The sequence below is a fragment of the Pan troglodytes genome, chromosome 1, assembly GCF_028858775.2.
Source record: "Pan troglodytes isolate AG18354 chromosome 1, NHGRI_mPanTro3-v2.0_pri, whole genome shotgun sequence".
Classification (NCBI taxonomy): domain Eukaryota; kingdom Metazoa; phylum Chordata; class Mammalia; order Primates; family Hominidae; genus Pan; species Pan troglodytes.
Genome location: NC_072398.2, coordinates 25,215,801 through 25,225,090, shown reverse-complemented (window position 1 = coordinate 25,225,090; position 9,290 = coordinate 25,215,801). Strand labels below are relative to the sequence as shown.

Genomic DNA, 9,290 nt, shown 5'->3' with positions numbered 1-9,290 from the left:
GATAGACTGGCTTTTTGGAGTAGACGGTACTGGTGGGAAGAAAGTAAACTTTGAGATTTGAATAGAGAGGGTACTAGACAGACCTAAGCACATTAGCGATCACATCAAACCAGGCATCAGAACCAGCTCACAGGCTCCTCCAGTCTAGAAGCAAGGGTGAATTGGAGGCAGTCCTAGAATGTTGATGTACATGGTCAAATGCCTCTCTATGAGGTCAGGATTGGTCCTACAGATCAAAGCTCCAGGCCACACATGTTAAGGACCCTCAGCCCAGGGAGGTGGCTTTAATCTTGGTTCTCCAGTGTCAGGAAGAGATCCTTCAGTCATGGGGTAAGTATTTTCTGAGCACTTAGTATGTGGCAGGCGCTGGACTATAATGGAGAATAGTCTCTGCCCTCAAGGAGCTCTGAGAAACAAGACTCATTGGACCACCAGTCTGGATTCACTGAAGCAGGATTCTTTACAGCACTTCTGATGCAATTGTCATGGACTGGAGACCAGCCTCCATACAGGACCTGCAGGCACATTTTGTTATGCCCTGCACAGCGAAATACAAATCCAATAAAAGTAAATGCGCAAGTCTGAGGGGAACAGCTTGAAGATCTTATATACCACCCCACCACAGTGTTTCTAAAGGTTAGGCAATGTCGCTGAAAATAGAGAAGAGGAAAGGTACATCCAGAAAGTGGAATAATAACCCTCCAAAGACATCCACGTTCTAATCCCCGGGATCTGTGAAGACGTTACCTGATGGAGCGAAAGCAACTTTGCAGATGTGATTAAATTAAGGGCCTTGAGGTGGTGAGATTATCCTGTATTATCTGGATGGGCCCAATCCAATCACACTGTTCTTTTCATCAGAGAACCTTTCTTGGCCGAGTTCATAGTCAGAGGGAGATGTGACTACAGAAGAATGGTTGGACACGTGCAACACTGTGGGCTTTACAGAGGAAGGAAGGGGACATGAGCCAAGGAACTCTGGCAGCCCCTAGAAGCTAAAAAAGGCAAGCAAACAGATTCTCCCTTAAAACTTCCAGAAAGGGACACAGCCCTGTAACACTTGGATTTTAGCCCAACTGGGTGTGTGTCCCGCTAGTGATCTCCAGAACTGTAAGATAAGTGTGCGTTGTTTTAGGCCATTAGGCTTGCTCGTGATTACTTGTTATAGCAGCGATAAGAAACTGATACATTGGCTTTTTTTTTTTTTCAAACAGATTCTCACTCTGTCACCCAAGCTGGGGTGCAGAGGCATGATCTCAGCTCACTGCAACCTCCAACACCCGGGTTCAAGCAATTCTCCTGCCTCAGTCTCACAAGTAGCTGGGACTACAGGCATGCACCATCATGCCTGACTAATTTTTGTATTTTTAGTAGAGATGAGGTTTCACCATGTTGGCCAGGCTGGTCTTGACATCCTGACCTCAGGTGATCCACCCACCTCGGCCTCCCAAAGTGCTGGGATTACAGGCATGACCCACCACGGCCAGCTGGCATATTTTATGATGCTAAAAAGATTGGGTACTATCTATTCTCTAATACTTGCTAAATCTTCATCTATTGTAACAGGAAATAAATTGATAGTGGCCAAAAAGGATAAATTTTAAAATAACAGTTTAAGCATATTCTTTACATATGGAGGTAAATATCAAAAGAAATGCCCAAGGGAAGTGAAAGTGGTTGCCTCTGCAGAGTGAGACTAAAAGATGGGGCAGGAATCTGCTGTTTTGGTACTACTGATGCAATTTTTAAGAATCAGAATGCACTAAAACTTTGACTTAAGAAATGCTAAAACAATGTAATTAGACCAGTGTTTTCTTTCATATAAGCAGGTATTGTCTAGAGCTGTACTGTTCTACATAGTTAGCCACTAGCTATATGTGGCTTTTACATTTCATGTTAAAATTAACTAAAATTGGCCGGGCATGGTGGCTCACACCTGTAATCCCAGCATTTTGGGAGGCCGAGGTGGGTAGATCACCTAAGGTCTGGAGCTCAAGACCAGCCTGGCCAACATGGTGAAACCCTGTTTCTACTAAAAATACAAAAATTAGCCGGGCGTGGTGGCATATGCCTGTAGTCCCACCCAGCTACTCGGGAGGCTGAGGCAGGAGAATCGCTCGAACCTGGGAGGTGGTGGTTGCAATAAGCCGAGACTGCACCACCGCACTCCAGCCGGGGTGACAGAGTGAGACTCTGTCTCAAAAAAAAAAAAAAACTAAACTTAAATTAAATTAAAAGTTCAGTCCCTCATTCACACCAGCCACACTTTGTGTGCCAGACAGTGTATTGGATTCGTAGATTAAGAACTTTCCATGAGAACATTCTATTAGGCTATGCTGGTCAAAGTTCTTTTGTTCTCTGCCCTGCACACCCCTGAAGCCATTTGGGTTTGTAACTATTGCCTAGCGGCAAGATAGGGCTGCAGATGTGAGTGTATGGGAGCCTGCAGGCCAGTTAAAGGAGTTACATCTGCCAGTCAGGATTAATGGAAAGCAAGATTAGAAAAGGAACAGACCAGCTCACCAGTTATCTAGGACTACGTACCAAACCACCTCAAAACGTATGTGTTGTACAATAACCATTGTATTTGACCCTCAGCTGGAACATCTAAGGATGGTCTCTCTGTGCGGCCTGGGCTTCTTCATCACATGGTGCCTGGGTCCAAGAAACAGGAAGTGGAAGCTGCCAGGTTCTGAAGACCTGGGCCTGGAGACTGGCACTGCTCACTTCCACTATATTTCATTAGCCAAGTAAGCACAGAACCCAGATTCAAGGAGAGGGGACATAGACTCCACTTCTCAATGAGAAGAGTATCACAGAACTTGGGGGCCATATTTTAAAACCACCAAAGCTCGGAACTCCTCTTCTTCCTTATCAATGCCTACTTTTCAAGGAAAGATTTTTTTTTTTTACAAAACCTTTATAAAGACAGTCTTTACATCTTGCATGCCTTTGCTATTCTATAACTATAAAGTACCCCACTACATGTCAAACACTGTGTAGACTGTTACTCTTTCAAGCAATGACATAAAGGAGGAAATAGAGAAATGCAATATGAAGAGAGTTTCTTTTTTCTTTTCCTTTTCTTTTTACATTTTTTTACATTTTTCCCTAAAAATTTCACTGAAGTGAGAAAGCTTTTTTAGATGGAAGAAAACGTGAACATGTTTATAGACAGGAGAAAAAGGGTGTTGCCAATATAGAAAAAGATTCTAAGTGTTGGTAGAGAAGGAAGGAATTGGCTAAAGAGTAGCAGGGAAGGTGGAGCTGATTTCCAGATTAATTTTTTTTAAAAAGGCCAGGTGCGGTGGCTCATTCCTGTAATCCCAGCACTTTGGGAGGGTGAGGTGTGTGAAATGCTTGAGCACAAGAGTTCAAGACCAGCCTGGGCAACATGGGGAAACCTGTCTCTACTAAAAATACAAAAATTGGCCAGGTATGGTAGTACGTGCCTGTAATCCCAGCTACTCAGGAGGCTGAGGCAGGAGAATCACTTGAACCCAGGAGGCGAAGGTGAGCCAAGATTGGGCTCACTCCAGCCTGGGTGACAGAGTAAGACTCCATCTCAAAAAATAAAATAAAATAATTTAAAAATTTAAAAAAGAGTACCAGGGAAGGAATTTACATCAGGCCACAGGTGGCTACTAATCCTTTGTCCCTTCCAGAAATTTTTACATTTTCCTTTTAACGAGTCTGTGTCTTTCTCCCTATGAACATTAAAAAGCACATTTGCACAGAACACTGTGTGGCCCACTTGGAATCCAATTCTAAAGGCGAAATAGCCTTCAATTCCATTATTTCTACCACTACCTCGCCCCACTTAGAAGAGGTGTGCATGTCAGTGTTAAATGCTGCTCCTCCAACGGTTCTTCCAAGAAGCAAAGAAACAGACTGCTGCAATGGGATCTCTGAGCAATTCTGATTTGCTGGGAATTGCAAAGGTTTTCTTTTACTCAGTGTTCTTGAGGTTTTGCTTCCATCTTCGAGGAATGAATCTTTTACCACTCCAAATTTTTCACCTAGAGAGACACTTGCAAGTCCACAGAACACAAAAATGGCATTTATTAAACATTTAAATCACCTATAGGGTAATTATCAGATAAATACAGTATAAGGTTGCATTATTATTGTCTCTATGCCTGACATTTTCATAAAGCCATTTTATTCTGCAGTTTAAGAGAAATGATTACCAATAAAGCATTTTTTTTTTTTTTTTGAGACAAGAGTCTCACTCTGTCACCCAGGCTGGAGTGCAGTGGCGTGATCTCGACTCACTGCAAGCTCTGCCTCCCGGGTTCACGCCATCCTCCTGCCTCAGCCTCCTAAGTAGCTGGGATTACAGGCACCTGCCACCACGTCCAGCTAATTTTTTGTTATTGTTGTTGTATTTTTAGTAGAGACGGGGTTTCACCGTGTTAGCCAGGATGGTCTTGATCTCCTGACCTCGTGATCCGCCTGTCTCAGCCTCCAAAAGTGCTGGGATTACAGGCGTGAGCCACCACGCCCAGCCCAATAAAGCATTTTAATTGAATATTGTCAGTGATTGAGCTTTGGAAGGTTTTTAATTGGGTCATGTGATTTTCTAAAACTACTAAGTTCCTACTTTCTGATTTGAGAAATACATGTGACATTTATAAGTGTAACATCTAGTTACCAAGGGGGAACAAAATCCAAAAACCATAAGAAATCAGAGGGGCGAGGCTGTGACTCCTATCATGCATTCATCCTGCTCCTCTCAGGTGTCTCCTGCCGTCTCTCAGGTTACAGCTGTCCACAGCTCACAGGTAATAAACTCAGGCTATTCCAGCTTTCTGACTTCATTTTCATTCAAATCTCAACAAATATTTACAAAGCACTTACTATATAGTAACACTGCACATGAGGCCAGTCAAATATGAGGAAGACAGTGGTAAATGTGTAAGATGGAGCAAGAGCTGCAACTAAAGAATCAAAGAGGATATCTCTTCTAAATCCAGAGATATGAGAAAGAAAATAGAAAAACTCTTATTAGACGTAGGAGTCAGGGAGCTTACATGAGCAGAAATGGCCAACCCAAGGACAGAATAGAATAAAGAAACCAAGTTAAGACAGTAAATTCTGAGCCAAGTCTTTTCTTTCTTTACCTTTCTCTCTCTTTTTTTTTTTTTTTTTTTTTTTTTTTTTTTGTAGCTCCTGGTCTCTGGTTGAAGAGCCAAATCTTTTTGAAAGAGTAGTCCTGCGGAGGACCCACTGGGCACCTGCTAGGGAAACAATGGGAGGGATGAAAACAGAGAAGGAAAAGAAAGCAGATCCAGGGTTCCCACCTCCCTGGGTGAACCCGACTATCAATGCCCACATTAGACAAAAGGAGATGAAAAGATGTTTTCCTGGGCTCCTGGTTTGTGTTATTTGAGGCCTTCCTTTTTCAAACAATCTAATCTAATGTATCAGGTATCTGATTCAAGAGGCACATTCATTGACTTTCATAGTTAATTTATGGACTTATGGCTGCTAATATTTGTTGGCTGTTACAAAACTTTATCCACAGCTCATAAAGATTTCTTAGTTGTGAGCAATAGCAACTTAAATCTTTTCTTAGGGCAGGTTTGTTTTTTAGTTTAGTTTTTGTAAGATTATTACAGTAATAGAACTTTGGCACTTTTACTAAGGGAAGGGAATCTTGAAGGATTTCATAACCAACTGTGTTTTCTAGTAAGCTCAGACACACAAAACCCTAGGAAAGAGGCTCAGAAAACATGAGATGTAAGGTGAGGTTTGGCATAGACTTTGAATGAGGAATGGCAAAGGCTGGCATCTTCATTCCAAAGTACCCACTGGCACACAGCATTTGCTAAGCAATTTACCAAGACAACAAGGGTAGCTTCCTTGGCTTTTTATTTATAAAAGCATGCTAGACACATCTTAGAACAGTGACTGGGAAGTCTGTCTGATATTGTTGTTGTTACTGTTATTATTATTATTATCACTTTTTTGACAATCCTGAGATTTTTTGAGCTCTGATAATGTGCCATGTAGAAGACAAACTAAGAGGCTGGGCACGGTGACTCACGCCTGTAACCCCAGAACTTTGGGAGGCTGAGGTCAGGAGTTCGAGACCAGCCTGGGCAGCATGGTGAGACTCCCATCTCTACTAAAAATACAAAAATTAGCCAGGTGCAGTGGCAGGCGCCTGTAATCCCAGCTACTCAAGAGGCTGAGGCAGGAGAATTGCTTGAACCCAGGAGGTGGAGGCTGCAGTGAGCCAAGATTGTGCCACTGCACTGTAGCCTGGGCCACATCTCAAAAGAAAAAGAAAAAGAAAGTAGACAAACTAAGATACAAAGGAAAGAAGAGACTTTTCAGAAAATCTATTTTTTAAGCTCTTGATTCATAAAGTACAAAATGATACAAAATTGCTTCAGAAGTCTAACCCTAAAGAAAATCTTATCACCTTCTGTAAGAACAGATTCCCAAAGTAAACAGTGAGTATGTTCTCACTGCCCAGAAAGGCCCCACCTGTCACCTTTCTGGCAGAAGAGTGAAGGGAAGTAAAAGGTGAAAGTGCACAAGGAAGTTGCAACCTCAGTGAACCACGAAACCATCCCCACAGGCAGGCAGTTGATATATGAAAATTCCATTGCTATTTGGTCATTTTTAAGAATAATTTTCTTAACTGTTTTTACTTAAATTTTTTCAAAATCAGTTATAAACTTTCCTTATGGGCCGGGCACCATGGCTTATGCCTATAATCCCAGTACTTTGGGAGGCCAAGGCAGGAGGATTGTGTCAGCTCAGGAGTTTGAGACCAGCCTGGGTAATATAGTAGGACCTCTGTCTCTTCAAAAAAAAAAAATAACATAATTAGCTAGCATCAAGGCACACACCTACAGTCCCAGCTACTTGGGAGGCCAAGGCAGGAGAATTGCTTGAACCCAGGAAGTTGAGGCTGCAGTGAGCCATGATCACGCCACTGCACTCCAGGCTGGGCAACAGAGCGAGACCCTGTCTCAAAAAAAAAAAAAAAAAAAAAAAACTTTTCTCATGAAAAATTCCCTGAAATATAAAAATTTATTCCAAGGCTGGGTGCAGTGGTTCATGCCTGCAATCCCAGCACTTCGGGAAGCCAAGGCAGGTGAATCGCTTGACGTCAGGAGTTTGAGACCAGCCTGGCCAGCATGGTGAAACCTCATCTCTACTAAAAATTAGCCAGATGTGGTGGCGGGCGCCTGTAATCCCACCTACTCAGGAGGCTCAGGCAGAAGAATTACTTGAACCCAGGAGGTGGAGGTTGCAGTGAGTCAAGATCGTGCCACTGCACTCCAGCCTGGGCCACAGAGTGAGACTCTGTCTCAAAAAAAAAAAAAAAAAAAAAAAATGTCCAAGCAATAGCACACACACCAAGCCTCACAAATCACCACCAGCTTTACATTTTAGATTGTGATCATACGTAGCAGACACAGGCTGAGGGCTCTACTGGAACTCATTTTCCATCTGCAGAAACCACTATCTGGATAAATCTTTACCCAGAGAAGAAGCATCATCTTTGTACCAAAAGCCAGATGGTCTAATAGTATACCGGGGCTCTCTGTACCTCCGTTTCCTCATCTGTAATTGCCTTATGCAGTTGTATAAATGCCCTAGTACTATTTCTTTTTTTAACTTTTTTTCTTGCCTCAGGAACTTTGCACCTAGTACTGGTTTTAAAAGTGTACTACCAACATTAAGATGAGATCCAAAGGAAAATTTGAGTGGAGCCTGAGCAGTACAACCTGTAGCTTCCCCCTCTAAGAATTTTTTTTTTTTTCTTGAGATGGAGTCTCACTCTGTTGCCCAGGCTGAAGTGCAGTGGCGTGATCTTGGCTCACTGCAACCTCCACCTCCCAGGTTCAAGTGATTCTCCTGCCTCAGCCTCCCAAGCAGCTGGGATTACAGGCATGCACCACCACATATGGCTAATTTTTGTATTTTTTTAGTAGAGACGAGGTTTTGCCATGTTGGCCAGGCTGGTCTCGAACTCCTGGCCTCAAGTGATCTGTCCGCCTCAGACTCCCAAAGTGCTAGGATTACAGGCGTGAGCCACTGCACCCGGCCTCCCTTTAAGAATTAATTTCCCTATTGAATCATTTAAAACAAAAAAGGCTCTGTAGATTATCACTGGGTTTAATCCTGTCTGGAAGCAAGAAACACCAGGGTGAATTTAGCTAAGACCCAATTCTTAAGTACTTGCCTAAATGTCTAGGATAGTCATGAGTGTTTTCCTGAGAATATTCAAGGAAAGAAATTCAGTTTCCTGAAATAGTTCAGGCTTCAAGTAAAACTGCTGCATAGGAGAGTTAAATTAAATAACCTCTAAAAGTTTTTTTCCAACCATGGCTTTCATTTTTAATTGTCTTATGCTTCCCCCTCTCTCTCATTTCAAAGGTAATCAGGAAGTCTCCTAGGATAAGGTTATTATATTCAAGTCCTGCCAAAAAATGGCAGGAAAAGAAGCTCCTATTTGAGTGGGCCAAAAAGAACAATTATACCTCCTAAAAATAAAATGAACCTAAGCTAAGAAAATGAAAACATTTCTAAAGAAGAAGGTCAGTACTTCTTTTTTGGTCTCCTTTCATCACTGTGTGATTTACTTTAATAGTACCCTGTCAAACTAGATGACTCAGTGGCCTCATCATAGCTTACAGAGCATTTCATCTGTGGTCATTCATCCTGCCTATGAAGAAATTGACATGTAGTCACTACAGAGAAACACTGCTCACCAATGGTTGTTCACCACCATACCCTCCTGATCCTTGCCTAATCAAACAGAGAGATGCTATCCTGCTTTTACCTACACAGAAAAAGAAAGAAGATAAAACAATGTTAGGGGGTTGCGGCTCATTGATGGTCAGATATGAAAAGCTGCTTCAAATGCTGTCCCATCAGTTCCTAAAACTGCAACATGAAAATGCATCATCATGACTACCCTTTACCTATCTCCCAAGCGTGAAATTGTTTTCCCCAATAAAAGTTTAAGGAAATGAAGTAATTGCTGTTTGGGGCAGGAATGTTATGAGTATTACCATGCAGTTTTTTCCTTAAATGGTTAATTAGAAGGAAGTATGGCATTCTTACAGCCATTTTTTAATTAAGCCAGCAGACTCTACCAAGAATCTGATCCCCTCTCTAAGCAGATAATTACAGTGACAAGTGACTTTCAAGTTTATGCCCATATATACTCCTAGATTTCTGATGGGCCCCAGAAGGAGGTTACCATTCATGTTCTGAGTGCTGGCCTCTGGGCCTGACCCCCTGTCTGCCTGGATTTGGAACTT

General features: G+C 42.3%; 2 long non-coding RNA genes across 2 annotated transcripts; both read left to right on the top strand.

Annotated features, from left to right (window-relative positions):
* Window positions 1-202: 202 nt before the first annotated feature.
* LOC107970317 (uncharacterized) lies at window positions 203-9,000 on the top strand. Its single transcript, XR_010150189.1, has 2 exons — window positions 203-330; window positions 8,401-9,000. It is a non-coding gene; the product is annotated as an uncharacterized LOC107970317 (long non-coding RNA).
* Window positions 467-3,053, top strand: LOC134808061 (uncharacterized). Its single transcript, XR_010150188.1, has 2 exons — window positions 467-1,004; window positions 2,599-3,053. It is a non-coding gene; the product is annotated as an uncharacterized LOC134808061 (long non-coding RNA).
* Window positions 9,001-9,290: the final 290 nt, after the last annotated feature.